Here is a 6,000-nt window from a genome sequence, read left to right as displayed (position 1 = left end):
CTTCATCGAAGGGGCCGAACTAGTATAGACTCTCTTGCGTCCCTGTGTCCGCTTTAACCCCTTCAAGCTAACCCGTCGCGATGGCTCCACGACTAAGTCCTTTCTCTAGGACATCTGCCGTGACAAAATCACGACAGTTGGCACCCACCGTGGGGCTATCACACGATGGTTTCAAGTTCTTGGAGGGCCGCTTTAAAGGACTCAAGGGCTACGCTATGGGCCGGATGACTAAGAGTCGTTGCGGCAAGCTCTACATCGATGATGCAGGCTGGGGCCCCGAGGCCGGCTCAGTTGAGTACGGATACCGGGTCCCCTTTGGTGGCATACACGTTTTCATCGGCAAGATCGGTGAACTGGGCCCTGAGCCGGACATCTGCACCGACCTCGTCGAAACGGCTCAGCGTGCGCGGTCCGCCCGGGATTAATCCGGCCATGAAGCGTGCCTTCGTGGGAGTCATCCATGGAGGAAGTTACGAGGATGGATCAGAATCTCGCGACGAGACCGTCGTTTATTCCGACAATGAGTCATCAACCGGAGAAACCGAATCTCTATATCAGCTACAAGATGGCCGGATTGGGGACTGTTCCGATGGCGACAGTATTCCGGACCCCTCTGATCTACCCAACCGAGTTGGAATATTCATGGCCGGCACACAAGCAGCGGTTCATTCTTCGACTGTTGTGCCAATAACCTCCGGTTCAGTAGCGGCGACAGCTGCCAGGGCAGGAAGCTCTGCACGCCCGCCGGCTCAAGTTCTATCAGATCTATTTGATGCATTGGCTGCGCTTATGGCAGAAGCTAATCCGGCGGATCAGGAAGTCCACAACGTGGAGATTGCAAAGGTGAAGGAACAGATCACCCAGGCTAAGGCCGACCTGGCAGCTGAGAATGCCAGGATGACCACAGAGTGGGCCGCTTTAGACACACAAGCCTACAGGCTCATGTTGGACCAGAACGCGTCGCATGAAGTCATGAGGAGTAAGTACCGATCCCATTTGCCTTTGGTTTTCGAGGCCAGAGACCTTTTCAACACCCTAGGAGCAGGAACCAGTAATCCGCTGGAGGGGAACCAGGCGGAAGCTCCTAGGACCGGTGCGCCGGTTCAGCCCCGTCTGATGGATCTGCCTCGTCAAAACACTGTTATACCTCAGGCTATTTCAACACCTCCGGGTCACTACTCCAACCCAATGGACAATCTTGTTGCCGCTGCTGCACGGCTGGAGGCCATTCCAATTGAAGGTGACTCACCGCAAGCGATAGAGACGCGACGGGTCAAGGAGCTTCTTAGGACAGCATTGGACCAACAGGAAGCATACTCATACAGCTGCGACCGGATCCACTCGACCCCTCGCCCAAGCCGGAGCTATAGCAGGCGTATGGATGAACCGGCAGTGTCAAGCAATGAACGACGTGGAGCACCCCGCGGCAACAACCCGACAGGTGGTGCTGATAATGCTCAGGAGGTGGTGGACCGGGCTGGAGCACGCAGGGAGGCCGAGTTAGCCGCACAGTATCAGGCTCGGCAGCTTACACCGGTTCGTCCAACTATCTTGGTCGAACCCGGCGTTACTTCTAGTTCTTTGGGGGTGCCTTGCCTTGTCCCCGCTTTACGCAATGTGCGCCTGCCCAAGGATTTCAAGGGCTCGCGCAATGTACCAAATTACACGGCGGATCAACCTCCAGAGACGTGGGTGGAGAGCTATGAGATGGCCATGGAGATGCTTGATGTGGATGATGCGGCATGTGCGAAGTACTTCACCATGATGCTTGAAGGAACGGCCCGCACTTGGTTAAAAAGCTTACCAGCCAACTCTATCAGTTCATGGGCCCAATTATGAGCCCGGTTTATCAGTAATTTCAAGGATACATGTAAGCAGCCTATGTTGATAGTGGACTTAGCTGCCTGTGTCCAGGAGGAAGGAGAATCAACGACTCATTGGGTGCGCCGGGTCTCACAAGTGTTGCATTCATCAGACCGCATCAACGCTGACACCGCAGTCTTAACCCTAGAAGGCAACTGTCGGTTTGGGCCCCTAAAGCTGAAGTTGGGACGGATGAAGCGCCATTGCACTGACATGGGGACCCTCATGGCTGCTTTGGTAAAGTATGCTGATTCTGATAGTACCAAGGATCCCGAATCTGATGATGACAAGGCGGGGAAGGGAAAGAGGAACAGCAACTCCAAAGGTCAGCAGCATCACTTGGCAGGCAATGGTGGCGGAGGCAAGCGTAAAGCGAATGGTAACATGGACTTTGTGGCTAATACCAACGCGCAGGACAAGGGCCAGCGACGCAAGGGTAAATCGTCAAATCGCAGTAGGGGACCCAACCCTAACCCGGACTGCCTAAATTATCTACTGAGCCAGCCCTGTCCAAGACATGGGACGAAGGAGGTGCCAGCAAACCACCTTTGGAAGGATTGCTTCATTATGCAAGAGTTCAAGAATTCTAATGCTTTCCGGTATGATCACGGCTCCGGCGGTGGCTCAGGATCCGGGCCGGGTTACGGTGGAGAAAATTCCAGTTCAGGATTTAATGGTAATCCGAGCAGACATAATAATCAAAATAATCAGAACAACCAGGGTGGTTACAACCAGCAGCAGCAATAGTCAGGTTACCAGAGCAACCCAAAGCAGTTGAATAGTGGGCAGTACCATGTCTTCACCACTAGCTTGGACAAGCGAGACCGGAAGGTTCAGAGGCGGGCAGTCAACTCTGTTGAACCAGCCGTGCCCCGTTATTTACGCTGGTCTGAACAGCCAATCATATGGAGCAGAGAGGATCACCCTCCCCAGGTTGATAATCCGGGTCAGTTGGCTCTGGTGGTGGCGCCTCAGGTGGGAGGTTACAAGTTCACCAAAGTGCTCATGGATGGAGGGAGCAGCATTAATATCTTGTACTATGAGACCTTCCGTCGTATGGGACTAACAGATAAAAACCTCAAACCGTCTAATACGGTGTTCCACGGTGTGGTACCTGGCAAGTCAGCATATCATGTTGGTAAGATAGCTCTGGAAGTGGCCTTTGGAGATGATCATGATTCCAGGTCGGAAACATTGACGTTTGAAGTGGTGAAAATCCAAAGTCCATATCACGCCCTGTTTGGGCGACCGGCCTACGCCAAGTTTATGGCACGGCCCTGTTATGTGTATTTGCAGCTCAAAATGTCGGGTCACAAGGGGACAATAACGGTTCACGGAAGCCGTAAAATCGCTTTGGAGTGCGAGGAAGGAGATGCGGCCTACGCAGAGTCGGTTTGTGCCACCGAGGAGCTGAAGTATTATAAGGACAATGTTGATCCGGCGGACATGACTCCATTAAAGAAGCCAACTACGGAGCATGATCTGGCCCTGAAGTTCAAATCGGCAGCAGAAACTAAGCTTGTTGACTTTGTACCTGACGATTCGTCCAAGCAGTTCAGCATCAGTGCCAATTTGGATCCGAAATAGGAAAGCGCGCTCATCGAGTTCATCCATGAGAATCGGGACATTTTTGCATGGAAACCCTATGACATGCCAGGTGTACCGAGGCAACTCGCCGAGCACACCCTTAATGTGGATCCTAAATACAAACCGGTGAAACAGTTCCTCCGCCGGTTTAACGAAGAAAGACGCAAGGCGATTGGAGAAGAGGTAGCCAGGCTCTTAGCAGCTGGTTTTATTGTTGAGGTTTTTCACCCTGAGTGGCTTGCCAATCCGGTGCTGGTCCTTAAGAAAAATGGCACATGGCGCATGTGTGTGGATTATACAGATCTTAATAAGGCTTGTCCAGCAGATCCTTTTGCCCTCCCCCGTATTGATCAAATTATTGATGCTACGACGGGTTGCGAGCATTTAAGTTTTTTGGATGCATATTCTGGCTATCATCAGATCAAAATGGCAGTTAAGGACCAGGAGAAGACGGCATTCATAACTCCCTTTGGAGCCATCTGCTATGTGTCTATGCCCTTTGGGCTCAAAAGTGCCCAGGCAACTTATCAACATCCAGGGAGAAGGAGACTTTGGTTGACGACTTGAAGGAAACCTTTGATAACCTGAGGACGTACAAGATGATGCTTAATCCGGCCAAGTGTGTCTTTGGTGTACCGGCAGGCAAGTTATTGGGTTTTCTGGTGTCCAACAGGGGAATTGAGGCTAATCCGGAGAAGATCACAACCATCACCTCCCTGGCTAAACCAAAGTGTATTAATGATGTTCAACGCCTAGCAGGCCGGATTGCCACGTTAAGCCGGTTTATCAGCTGCCTTGGTGAGAAGGCAATCCCTTTGTATCAGATGTTGAAGAAGACGGATCAATTCGTCTGGAGTTCCGCTGCTGATGAAGCATTTGAGGACTTAAAGCGGCAATTGGTTAATCTGCCTATGCTCGCCGCTCCCATTGACAAGGAGCCGTTACTGCTATATGTTCCTGCTAATGCTTGTGTGGTCAGCGTGGCTATTGTGGTGGAGCGAAAGGAGGCAGGTAAGGAGAATCCGGTTCAACGTCCGGTCTATTATATCAGCGAGGTACTCATTGAGTCCAAGCAAAGGTATCAGCATTGGCAGAAGCTAGTGTACGGAGTTTTTATGGCAAGCCGGAAGCTTAAGCAATACTTCCAAGGGCACCCAATTACAGTGGTCAGTTCTGCTCCTTTGGGGGATATCATCCAGAACCGGGAAGCGACTGGCCGGATTGCCAAGTGGGCTATAGAGCTTGGGCCGCACGGATTGAAGTATGTGCCTCGGACGGCGGTTAAGTCTCAAGCACTTGTTGATTTCAGCAATGATTGGACGGAACTGCAAGCACCTGAAGAAAAGCCGGATCACACATATTGGACCATCCATTTTGACGGATCCAGGCAATTGGAAGGCTCGGGGGCTGGAGTCGTATTAACTTCCCCACGAGGTGATAAGTTTTGTTACGTTCTCCGGTTAATGTTCCCTTGTACTAACAATGCAGCTGAGTATGAAGCCTTGCTCCATGGTCTCCGGATGGCTAAGGAGATGAATCTAAGTCGAGTTAAGTGCTTCGGTGACTCGGACCTCGTGGCTCAACAAGTATCTGGCACTTGGGATTCCAAGGACCCACTCATGGCAGCGTATTGTCGTGAGGTGGATATTGTTGCAGGTCACTTTAAAGGCTATTAGGTGGACCACGTGGACCGATGGAAGAATGAAGCGGCGGACGCTTTAAGCCGGCTGGGCTCTCAGCACAAACCGGTCCCGCCCAATGTTTTTCTGGATGTGCTACACAACCCGTCGGTCAAGCTCCCTGGTGAAGCAGATTTGGCTATTCCTGATCCGGAGGCTCAATTGGTGGCAGCTCTTCATGTCATTCCGGATTGGACGCTTCCTTACCTGGCGTACATGAACCGGGGCGAGTTACCAGAGGATGAGACTCTGGCCCGACAGATAATCCGGCGGTCCAAGTCCATGACTATTGTCAATGGCGAGCTGCATCATTGCAGTGTGTCAGGGGCGTTTCAACGCTGTGTGTCTCCTGAAGAAGGCTGTGAAATTTTGCGTGAGATCCATGAAGGAGATTGTGGTCACCACGCCGGTTCAAAATCTTTGGTAGCTAAAGCGTTTCGCCATGGCTTCTATTGGTTAACTGCTCATGCTGATGCAAAGGATCTGGTTAGATGATGTGACGGTTGCCAAAATTTTTCAAGACGTGCTCATGTGCCGACTCAAGAATTGAGAATGATTCCAATTACTTGGTCGTTTGCGACTTGGAGGCTGGATATGGTTGGGCCTTTCAAAAGGTCCAAAGATAAGAAGACCCACCTCCTGGTGGCGGTTGACAAGTTTACATAGTGGGTGGAAGCAGAACCTGTTAGCAAGTGTGATGTGGCCACGGCGGTTCAGTTCATCAAAAAAGTGATTTTCCGGTTTGGCTTTCCACACAGTATCATCACGGATAATGGTACCAATTTGTCCAAGGGTGCCATGAAGGAGTTCTGCAAACGGGAGCACATCCGGCTTGACGTTTCATCAGTGGCACACCCACAGTCCAATGGTC

Source organism: Triticum dicoccoides, chromosome 2A (assembly GCF_002162155.2).
Source record: "Triticum dicoccoides isolate Atlit2015 ecotype Zavitan chromosome 2A, WEW_v2.0, whole genome shotgun sequence".
Classification (NCBI taxonomy): Eukaryota; Viridiplantae; Streptophyta; class Magnoliopsida; order Poales; family Poaceae; genus Triticum; species Triticum dicoccoides.
The sequence above is the reverse complement of the archived record's forward strand: the minus strand, read 5'-3'. Positions refer to the sequence as shown.